This window comes from Cervus elaphus, chromosome 26, assembly GCF_910594005.1.
Source record: "Cervus elaphus chromosome 26, mCerEla1.1, whole genome shotgun sequence".
Lineage (NCBI taxonomy): Eukaryota > Metazoa > Chordata > Mammalia > Artiodactyla > Cervidae > Cervus > Cervus elaphus.
The window spans coordinates 30,119,429-30,131,621 of record NC_057840.1 but is presented as its reverse complement, the minus strand read 5'-3'; the positions used below and the strand labels follow the sequence as shown (position 1 = coordinate 30,131,621).

The following is a 12,193-nucleotide window of genomic DNA, read 5'->3' as shown; positions in this document are numbered from 1 at the left end:
GTAAAGTTGCATAATACAAAAACCAACATACAAAAATTAGTAGTATTTCTATACATTAACAAGGAACTGTCTGGTAAAGAAATAATGATCCCATTTATAATAGCATCAAAAATACTTAGCAATAAATTTAATCAAGGAAATGAAAGAACTATATGCCGATAGCTATAAGACATTGATGAAAGGAATTAAAGACAAACATAAATGAAAAAATAATTCCATGTTCATGGAACATAAGAATTAATATTATCAAAATATCCATACTACACAAAGCTGTCTACAGTTTCAATGCAATACCTATCAAGAATCCAATGGTATTTTCTACAGAACTCAAAAAAACATTTAGGAAGCCAAATGAGCAGGGTAAGTATCTAGGTTGTGTGTTAAGATACAATAAGGAATCAAAGTTATTTCTAACTTTAATGGTTCTATTTTTTAGTTCTATTTGAAACTTTTCCACCTCTTAAGATAGTTGATAATGACTTCCCTGGTGGCTCAGATGATAAAGAATTTGCCTGCAATGCAGGAGATCCGGGTTTGATCCCTAGGTTGGGAAGATCCCCTGGAGAAGGGAATGGCTACCCACTCCAGTATTCTTGCCTGGAGAATTCCATGGACAGAGGAGCCTGGTGGGTTACAGTCCATTTGTTGCAGAATCAGACACGACTGGGCGACTAACATTGATCATTCCAGATGCTTTGAAAGGGAAGATTAGAGGAAACTCATATTGTGAATGAAAAACAGACTTTGAGGTTCTCTGGTAAGAGAAGGAGTCTCATCTGCAATTGTATTTACTGACCTGGAGCTTCTGAGGAAGTTTGATTCTCAACATATAGTTTTGGTAAGTATCAGCATGCTCATAGCAATTGAAGTCGGAGAAAGGGAATGTTCAAAGAAGTTGGGAAAATGACACCATTTTAGGGAAAAGGGACATCAGTAATTATAACGGAAAATAAATTAAGCATCTGAAGAGTCAATCAGTTGTATGACATTTGACATTTTTTTTCTTTTCTCCTTTCTTTTTATTTATCTCAGACCTCACTTTTATCATTTATAAGTTGGGGAATACAACTTATTAGTGATAAGTTTATAAGCTGGTGCAGGTAGGCAGTTAATAAATTCATAAGCATCATAATATGTGTGTAGCCACTGGCTTCGCTTCTCACCTGGTCTACATACAAAGTTCAGTCTGTTTGGCACCACAAGTGGTTCTTAACATTTTTGTTTTGATTGAGCTATAGAGAAAACCTTTTGCAAGCATGGTCTCACTTTCTAGGAAAGATACATATGAAGAGTGCAAAACAAAAACTTACATGCAATTTCAAGAGGATCTTGGATTTCCAAAGTCCATCCGTGACTCCCTCTCTGCAGCATTATTTGAAGGAGGGAGGCATCCAGATTGCGTGTGCATTATTTCCACTTAGGTTCTGGGGCCTCAAGCTTAAATCCATTCTAGCTTTGTAGGCTGTAGCACAGTCTCAGGAGTTCTTAGCGTTCTTACATTTAAGACGGATGTAGTGTTCTTGTTCTCTGTGGACATATATTGGGTGAGAAGAGGCAAGGTGTGAAAAAGTTCTGCATTCATTGTTCAATTGCCCCATATGGTAATCAGGCAAAGGACATACTGTGATTTCATCTTCCAGCACCATCTGTGATATGACCTCAGCTTTTCCAGTGTCCAGTGGCAATCCACTCTCCATCCACAAGTGAACATGTATTGGCTTTTCCTTTCCCTGTTTTTCCTTCCATCCCCCAGCTTTCTTTTATCTTTTCCCCTTTGATTCTAGAATTCTTCAATTCTTTCATTCAGCTGAATGCGATGTGGAAGAAAAATGTGATTTGGCTTCTCTGATGTCTTTACATTTTATGTTCCTTATTTGGAATTTTACATAGTCACACCTTTATATCTTCACTTTGATCTCTCCTTTCCCCTCAGAAAGAGTGGTTCCAATTTAAGCAGATGGAAATTAACTCCCCACCCCAATAATTTCTATCTTCTGTATTAAAATGGAAAAGTTCTTATCTCAGTTTTATACCTGGATTTCCCTCTACATATTCTCAAAATCTTCTATTAAATTATCTCTTTAAAAAAATCAGGCATTTACTCTGGAAGCTGTCTCGTGCTATATGCTTTTCTGTTTTCTAATTTTTCAATTTGTATTTTATTTTATATTTCTGTTTTTGTCACTCCAAACTGAAAAGAGTTTGCTGGGGCTGATTCAGCCCAATAGTCACCAGAACCTTTTTTTAAAGATAAATGTCCCTCGTTATTTCCTTCTTCATTCATCTATTTTAGAAGTTGGTGGCTGATGTCTCATAGCTCTCTCCAGATTGTATTTTCCATCTATCAGTAAAGCCAATATCTTTATGACATATGGTAAGGGATGACCTTGAGATTTTTTAATAGATGAAGTGAAGTCTTCATTTATAAAATTATATTAACACATCTGCATATTTTTAAGCCTGTTGACGTTCCTCTGTCATCAGAAGCCATGTTCAGGGAACAATAAAGACTGTCATTTTAAACTGTGTGTACACAAAGCCCGGGTAGTGTGTAGCAAGCCATCTGCTCTGCCCCCCAGTTTATTTCTTTTTCTATGCAGAATCATGCAAAGGCTTTAAAATGATGATGTTTTATGCTACCCATTTAATCTGCTACGGTTTTCATTAACTTGTCTTATGAAAAGATTACTTCTGATGAACTAGGTGCAAAATTCCAGTGTTAGATAGATTCCCTTCCACATTCGCCTGTCATTTAAACCAGCAGCTCTTCTTCAAATGTTATACCATACATGTAGCACTTGATTATTTCAAGAAGATGGGCTATTCTACTGCTGCTTTATGCAGGGTGAGTAAAACGGCACAGTAGTAACTTTTAACAATTTTGATTCTGAATGGAAATGAATACCTAGTTTCATTATATGGACTTCCCTTTAGCCCCCACATTCTTCTTTCTCTCCTCTCCTAATCCTAATTATTGACCAGAATTAAGCAGTGTTTACTGGGGCTTCCCAGGTGGCACAATAAAGAATCCGGTACCAGTGCAGGAGACCAGGGCTGGATCCCTGGGTTGGAAAGATCCCTGGGGGAGGAGATGGCAACCCACTTCAGTATTCTTGCCTGGAAAATTCCTTGGACATAGAAGCATGGTGGGCTACATTCCGTAGGGTCCAAGACTGGCATAGTCTAAAAGATCTGTTCTTCTGTGAAAAGCCTTTGAGGAAAATCCCACATCTATCATCCCGATATTAAAACAAAAGTAATAGTTTTATTTCAAATGATGAATATCAGAAAACTTAGGTTATAACAGAATCTGTGTTTTTCATATGAAGCAAATGTATAGAGCTCAGCAACCTTCAGAGCTCATGGTCAAGAATTATGAAGAAATTTCCAAAGGTGTGGAATCCCCCAACAACTAGAATAAAGACGTGGGGAGGATTTGGAGGATGTAATATCTGGGGTCCACAGAGACGGGGGAGACTGACCTCTGTTCATGCGTGGCTCTTCCTGTCTTCAAATGCCCAAAATTCTCTCCCTCCCCTACTTCCCTCATCTGTCAAAACCACTTCCCTGATGTGGGTAGAGATATATTGACAGAGCTGTAGTAATATGTAACTAATCAGAAAATTTAACCTTGCCTAGGACTGTTTGCATCATAGAAGAGAAGTTCCTATAAACTAAAGGAGTTTTCAGGGATAGCTCTGGAGGAAAGCACCACTAAAAGGATTTCCAATAAACAGAATGAAGGCCAAGGAGGCCAATGTATATAAATGGGGTATTTCTGCCAGCACTTTATTTTGACTTTGGAGACTATAGAAGGTACTTGGCATATAAAGTAATGAGTCACTTGTAGACCTGCAGTTCCTGAAGACTGCAGCACTGAACTTCCTATGATTTTATTATTACAATTTCCTTAGAGAAATTTCGACCATTAAGATCTTATTTTGATGAAGTCATGGGATAAAAAGGATTAGAAGAGGTCTCTTTCCCTGTCTTCTGACTACTCCATGTTTAATGATGATGGACAAAAGAAAACTAGCATGCTAGACATTTTACATGCATTTGCTTTCATTCTTAAAATGTCCACATAAAGTACATTCTACGGTCACTTCATTTTACAGACAAATTAAGCTAAGATGAATTAAGCAAATTTGTTCAAAATTCTTTAGGGATAAACACCTACACAAGTCTGTGAGTTGCTGTAGCCTGAGCTGATCTTGCCTGAAAGTGCTTAAAACAAGAAAACTGCATTTCACTTTAACATTGACTAAAAAAGCTTATAGCTGGATATAATTTTTTTCACACATTAGCCCATTCCTCTCACCTGACAGGTAAGGCGAGCCAGAAATCACACTGCAGAATATCAGGCTCAAATTAGACCCCAGAAAGATTTATATGTCAGATACTGTGGCCAAGGGAACATTTCTCTCCTTTCTTTATAGGGGCCCATGAATTCTGAAACTCTGAATGATGAGAACTGAAATTCTCAGACCCTTTTTAAGAAATTTAAGATAATTTGAACTAACACATTTTTTGGTCTACATTCACTTCTATGGGGTCAGACTGCACGGATGCATGCCCTAGTTCCATCATTTAATGCTGTATGCCTTTGAGCAAGTTACTTGATCTCTCTATGCCTCTGTTTCTTTATGAAATGGGAATAATAATAACTTGTGTTTTTTTGGGGGGCGGGGTCGGTATTGTAAGGATTTAACAAATTAATAAAAATCTACCAAGAGCTAAAACATAAGATAGAATTAGTGGACAAGGACCTTAGAATAAGTTACTATTAATACAAATATATACTATGCATTAAATTTTTTAAGTAGAGACATGATGACTAAAGTTAACGTAGTGTCCTGAAATAAAAAAGGACATCAGATAAAAACTAAGGAAATCTGAATAAAGTATGGACTTTAGTTAATAATTATATGTCAGTATTGGTTCATTAATTATAACAAATGTACCATGCTCATATAAAATTTCAATATTAGAGGAAACTGGGAATGAGGTACAGGAAAACTTCATGTACAATCTTCCCAATTTTTCTGCAAATCTAAAACTGTTCTAAAAGTAAATTTATTTTTTAAATGAGACTAATGAAAAAAAAAATCGGTCCATTGAAAATTTAAATTTCCTATGCTTACCTTCCTCTCTCTCTTCTCCCAAATCCCCGCTGCCTCCCAACAAGGGACCAGGAAAAGCAGGTTCTATTTCCTCAGGGTGTGTTAGGAGGGGCTGATCTTTATACTGTGTCTGCAGGTCTCTGGAACCTCCTGCTAAGCCAGAGGAAGTCGGTCTTCTATCTTGTTCTCTGTCCATGCTCTCCTGTAGTTGAAGGTCTCTGAGTGAAAGGTCTGTGGCTATTTAAAAAAAAAAATATTTGGCCATGCCATGCCATTTGGCACGTGGGATATTAGTTCCCCAATCCGGGCTCAAACCCATGCCCCCTGCATTGGAAATGCAGTCTTAACCACTAGACTACCTGTGAAGTTCCATGCATCTTGTTTTTAAAGGAGCCCCTAGCTACACAGTGCCATGAGCTCTACTCTGCCATGGCCATCCCAGAATATTGAAATTATAAGGTACCATTTTAGCTTTTTCTTTAATCTGTTTTGCTTTTTATTTTTAAATTTATACTGAACCCATTTGTTCTAACATCACTCCTGCCGAGGAGTGTCAAGTGGTTGGGGAGAAACTGAAGCTGTGAGTTTCCAAATCCTGGAAACTTTTTCCCTACAAAAATTCCCAGCTCTTCTATCTTCCTGGAGGAGTGTGCATTCCCATACACTTTATTTTTTTTTCTACCTATGGATAATGCTAAAACTCTATGTGCTGAGAGTGAAACTATGTCTTCCTGTTGTATTAGGAAAACTTTTATTTTTTTTTCATTTATTTTTATTAGTTGGAGGTTAATTACTTTACAATATTGTAGTGGTTTTTGTCATACATTGAAATGAATCAGCCATGGATTTACATGTATTCCCCATCCCGATCCCCCCTCCCACCTCCCTCTCTACCCGATCCCTCTGGGTCTTCCCAGTGCACCAGGCCCGAGCACTTGTCTCATGCATCCAGCCTGGGCTGGTGATCTGTTTCACCATAGATAATATACGTGTTTTGATGCTGTTCTCTCGAAACATCCCACCCTCGCCTTCTCCCACAGAGTCCAAAAGTCTCTTCTGTACATCTGTGTCTCTTTTTCTGTTTTGCATATAGGGTTATCGTTACCATCTTTCTAAATTCCATATATATATGTTAGTATACTGTAATGATCTTTATCTTTCTGGCTTACTTCACTCTGTATAATGGGCTCCAGTTTCATCCATCTCATTAGAACAGATTCAGATGAATTCTTTTTAATGGCTGAGTAATATTCCATGGTGTATATGTACCACAGCTTCCTTATCCATTTGTCTGCTGATGTGCATCTAGGTTGGAAACTTTTAAAATTTGCAGAATCTTTTGACAAACTCTGGTTTTAAAGACTATTGTCAAAGTAAGGACTCAAATGAGGTAGGCTGAACAGTGACTACCTGACTTTAGATTGGACATTTTTTGTTCTCTGAAAATTTTAAGTTGCACGATTTAGCCTTAATGCTTAAGGCACTATCGAAAAGGAAAAAAAAATAAAGCAGTCTGTTACTAAGAGGAAAAAAATTCTGAAACATTTTCATCACACTGATAGAAGGAAGTACAATTTTATTGCTAAAAATTATAGCTGAAACTTGTAATTCCAGTACTTTGGAGGACTAAATAATCCATATGCTATTGGAAATTTTATAAATGCTTGCAATTTTATTATATATACTTATGTTATAATGAAATACCTGATGATATGTTTGGAGAGTTAGTCACTCAGTCATGTCCAGCTCTTTGAGACCCCATAGACTGTAGCTTACCAGGCTGCTCTGCCCTTGGGATTTTCCAGGTAAGAATACTTGACTGGGTTGCTATTTCCTTCTCCAGATGATATGTTTAGGTAAAGCCATATTTTATGTAAGATAGTATTCAAGTTGTCATTAAAAAAGAGCTGAATAAGTGGTCCTTTAGAAGTTCCTTAAACACTTTAATTTATACTTGCAAGATCCATTGCCTTAACGTTATAGATAATGACAGAAATGATTTTCACATGTTCACAAAATCAACCTAAGCAGATGAACCCCACTACAGACAACTTTTTACTTTTAAGATTAGTCTATTTGTCTTTTCATCACTTATGAAATTGTATAGATTAGGCATTTAAGTGGTCACTGCTAGAATACTTCTGACATGATTGATTTTGTGCTTATAAAGCTCTGATTTTCCAAAGATGATCTTCAATCTACATCTTTCTCCTGAGCTCCAGCTTCTTTTTCAGCCTGCATGCTTGGATAGTTTTACTTGGCTGTCTCATAAATGACACATACATACACACACACACACACACACACACACACGTTTTTTTCCCCAGCAACCTCAAATTACTAGTTATGGCCAGAACATGTCATGGTCTTTGACAACATGCAGACTTTCTTACATCACTGTCTCTCTCTGAATTCCCTTGCAAGAATCCCACTTATCTCTTCATCATTTACATTAAAAGTTCCTTTAAAACTTAGTCCAGTGAATCTTTTTTTTCTTTTTTAAATCTCCCTATTCTCTTCTCCTTCAAAGAAATGTAAGGACTTTTTTCCATATTTCTCTCAAGGTGTGTGAGATCCTGGAAAGTGGAAGTTATGATTTTTTTTTTTGCCTGCAAATAAATCATTGTGTGAGATTGGCAAGTGTGTGTGTGTGCATACATATGTGTATGTGTCTTGTGGGCATTCATGTGTTTGGAAGCACCTGTCAGCCAGACTGGTCGAGATGAGTAGAGATAAGACAGAAGTGATTCACACCTCTGTATGATGGAGTAATAAGTATTTGCAGATTGTGTTCCGGCTGTTAGAAATAGTTCGGAAGTTTCTAGAGTGGTCTTGGAAGGAATAAGGTGACCAACAGCAGGGCAGGAAATCAGGTCTAAGGAGACTGACCAGAGACACCAAGCTACTTTTCTGAACAGTGATGTAATTTTATTTTTAAAAAATTTTCTGTGCAATGTTACTACCAAATCTTCAGTGAAATTTGAGTCGCTGGTGCCTTGGGAGAAGAGGAGAAGCCTGGATGATTAGTAGTAAAGCTATGCAGAGGACACCACAAGTGAGTGAAGTGCCAAAGCAGGCTTACCAAAGACAGGAATACAGTAACAAAAGTTTGAGCTCAGTATACAAAAATCGATTGCATTTCCCTACACTAATAATAAATCAACAGAAAGAGAATAAAGCAATCTCATTTACAACTGCATCAAAAAATAAAATACCTTGAAATAAATTTAACTGAGGAGGTGAAAGCTCTGTTTTAAAAAAAAGTTTGAGATGTCCAAGAGACTGCAAAGAATTTCTGAACGTCTGGAAATTTTACAAAGGACATTAGAGTTTTCACAAAAGTTGAGATAAAGTATAAAACACTTGTTTTGGGTGTTAAAGGAAAAGATGCCCCCAAAATGTTAGAGGATTTGAGAAGAGTCTACTCTTGCAGAGTTTAAACAAGTTTAGCACTGACATTAAAAAATAATATATTAAATTGCATTTTTTATGATGCCAAAATGACATGGTTTACCAACTAAAATTTTTCTTTCCTCTTAGGAGATATGAGATTGTTTCCTTGTTTTTGAGGTTGACATCTCTAAAACAGCCACACTTCTAGAGAGAAACAGACCTGATTTAAGCACCTAATATAAGGTGAGGCTTTTCTAGTTCATATGTTTAGGGCACCCAAATCTCATAAGTTTATTTAGCAATACTGAGGGGATTATTTGCCCTGGGATTTATAATGACAAGCTTATTATTTTTTGATAATGAATGTATCCACCATAGGACAATAACTAAATCAAGGGAACTAAATGTTTATCTTAAATATACATTATTTTAAAATTTATTATATTAAAATATATATTAAAATTGATGAAAACCAAAGTCAAAGAAAAAATCTTAGAAGCAGGCAGAGGGCAGCAAAAGACATATTTACATTTAAATAAAAGCAAGTCTGAGCTGACTTTCCCAGAAAAATTATGGAGACCATAAAACAATGAATCATAAATTTTAAATGCAGAAAGGAATTAGCTATTAAATTAGGGAGAACATCCTTCAAATTAAGGCACACCAAAGATACTTCTAAAGGCTTCCCTGGTAGCTCAGCTGGTAAAGAATCTGCCTGCAGTGTGGGAGACCTGGGTTGGATCTCTGGGTTGGGAAGATTCCCCGGAGGAGGGAATGGCAACCCACTCCAGTAATCTTGTCTGAAGAATCCCCATGGACAGAGGAGCCTGGTGGGCTACAGCCCATGGGGTCACAAAGGGTCGGACACAACTGAGCAACTAAACACAGCACAGCACAAAGATACCTTTAAGCAAGAAAAATTTGAGAAAAAAAATTGAAAAAAAAATCATTATCAATTATCACACACACACACAAAATTACAGGAAGTTCTTCAGCTAGAAGAAAAAATGATTCATATTGCAGTCAGAAGAACAGAAATACATGATTTACCTTTCTTGGGATTCACAGAACTTCTCCAGCCTGTGGACTGTTATTTTCTTTGGTTTTGAAAACATTCTTAGCTATTGTGTGTGCTCAATTACCTCGGTCGTGTCTGACTCTTTGCAACCCCATGGACTTTGTAGCCTGACAGGTTCCTCGGTCCACGGGATTCTTCAGGCAGGAATGCTGGAATAAGTTGCCATTTCCTCCTTCAGGGGATCTTCCCAACCCAGGGATTGAAACTGCATTTCCTGTGTCTCCTGCCTTGAGGCAGATTCCTTACCCACTGAGTCACCATTATCTCATCAATTACTGTCTGCCTTTTTACATACTCCCCTCCTCCTGGGATTCCAGTTCAACATATATTAGTCCTTTAAACTTTCTCTCAGGTGGCTTAAGACATTTTCTATATTTTCATCTTTTTTGCCATGCTTTATTCTGTATGTTTTCTAGTGACTTGGTTTTGAGTTCAAAATTCTCAATTCTGGTACACCTAATTTACTATTAAACTCTTATCTGCTTTTTTAAATATGCTTTTTAATTGAAGGATAATTGCTTTACAGAATTTTGTTGTTTTCTGTCAAATCTCAACATGAATCAGCCATCAGTTCAGTTCAGTCGCTCAGTCGTGTCTGACTCTTTGTGACCCCATGAACGCCAGGCCTCCCTGTCCATCACCAACTCCCGGAGTCTACCCAAACTCATGTCCATTGTGTCGTTGATGCCATCCAACCATCTCATCCTCTGTCGTTCCCTTCTCCTCCTGCCCTCAATCTTTCCCAGCATCAGGGTCTTTTCAAATGAGTCACCTCTTTGTGTGAGGTGGCCAAAGGATTGGAGTTTCAGCTTCAGCAACAGTCTCTCCAATGAACACCCAGGACTGATCTCCTTTAGGATGGACTGGTTGGATCTCCTTGCAGTCCACGGGACTCTCAAGAGTCTTCTCCAACACCACAGTTCAAACGCATCAATTCTTCCGTGCTCAGCTGTCTTTATAGTCCAACTCTCACATCCATACATGACCACTGGAAAAACCATAGCCTTGACTAGACGGACCTTTGTTGGCAAAGTAATGTCTCTGCTTTTTAATATGCTGTCTATGTTGGTCATAACTTTGCTTCCAAGGAGCAAGAGTCTTTTAATTTCATGGCTGCAATCACCATCCACAGTGACTGTGGCCATAGGTATATATATGCCCTCCCTTTTGAACCTCTCTCCCATCACCCTCCCTGTGAGGCTGCCAGAGTTAATACCATGATGGGCGGCCTGGACCTAAGTTTTAGCTTCCCCCGAAATGGTAAGATTCCCTACCCCCATCAGGTAACCTGGAGCCAGCCAATCAATATGCGCCCAATAAGAACAAAGGGAGAGCTGAAAAGCCCGCAAAAGTCTGTACCGATAGAATTACTTTGCAAACATGTAACCAATCCGCTTAAGCCAGCTACTAACCGCTTTTGCATATCTTATAAATTTGTGTACCAAGCTTGAGCTCGGCGCTTTCTGACCCTGCACCACTGTGATGTTTGTGGCAGAAAGCCCTGGCTCGAGACAGTAATAAACTTCCCTTTTTGCGAGTTGCATTGTCTTGGAAGCCTTCTCTCTTCCCGCTCGGGGATTCGGACATCGGGCATAACATTTGGGGGCTCGTCCGGGATCCCTTGACAGGGAGAAGAGAACGCTTACAGGACAAAGGGGAAGGATAAATAATAACACCGGTGCTCAGGAAGCAGGGGGAGCAAGCCGGCGTAAGGCCAGGGCCAGCGGACGCGCTGGGCGGCAGCCGACTCCGCGAGAAGGTTTTTTATAAAGGGGGAGCAAGCCGGCGTAAGGCCGGGGCCAGCGGACGCGCTGGGCGGCAGCCGACTCCGTGAGAAGGTTTTTTTTAAAGGGGGAGCAAGCCGGCGTAAGGCCGGGGCCAGCGGACGCGCTGGGCGGCAGCCGACTCCGCGAGAAGGTTTTTTTTTAAAGGGGGAGCAAGCCGGCGTAAGGCCAAGGCCAGCGGACGCGCTGGGGGGCAGCCGACTCCGCGGGAAGGAAAGTTCCTCTCCCGACCCCGAGCCTGGTGAACAGCGGACGTCATTCGGTAAGGTGAATCTGCTACCGGGAGGCAAGAAAATTCAGGGGGCCCGAAAACCCAGCGCTGTGTCGTCGGCCGACGTTTGTTTGTCCGTGTGTTTGTCTTCGGCTCTCCGTGTTTTTGTGTGTGTGTGTGCCGGCATTGTCTCTAGTCTCGTTCTCTTCTGGTGCATCGTTCTTTCTCACTTCTGACTTATTCTCTCTCTCCCTTACCATTTATTCTTTGACCATGGGGCAGGGAGAATCTACCCCACTTTCTCTCATGACTGACCATTTTTCGGATGTCAGGGCCAGGGCCCATGACTTGTCTTTGCTAGTCAAAAAAGGTAAATTAATAACTCTTTGTTCTGCAGAGTGGCCCGCCTTTCAGGTTGGATGGCCTCCGGAAGGCACCTTTCAACCGTCCATCATACAGGCTGTGAAGGAGAAGATTATGGCTCCTGATCCCTGGGGCCATCCGAGTCAAGTCCCCTATGTCATGGTCTGGCAGGATCTAGTAGAAAATCCGCCTAAATGGTTAAAACCTTTTGTTTACAAACTTCCTAGTTCCTCCAGTTCAC

General features: G+C 39.4%; 1 long non-coding RNA gene across 1 annotated transcript; it reads right to left on the bottom strand.

The window, feature by feature from the left end:
• Positions 1–1,315: 1,315 nt before the first annotated feature.
• LOC122684357 lies at positions 1,316–9,680 on the bottom strand. Its single transcript, XR_006338006.1, has 3 exons — positions 9,567–9,680; positions 5,145–5,360; positions 1,316–1,527 (listed from the first exon to the last, which is right to left on the bottom strand). It is a non-coding gene; the product is annotated as an uncharacterized LOC122684357 (long non-coding RNA).
• Between the last annotated feature and the right edge of the window lie 2,513 nt (positions 9,681–12,193).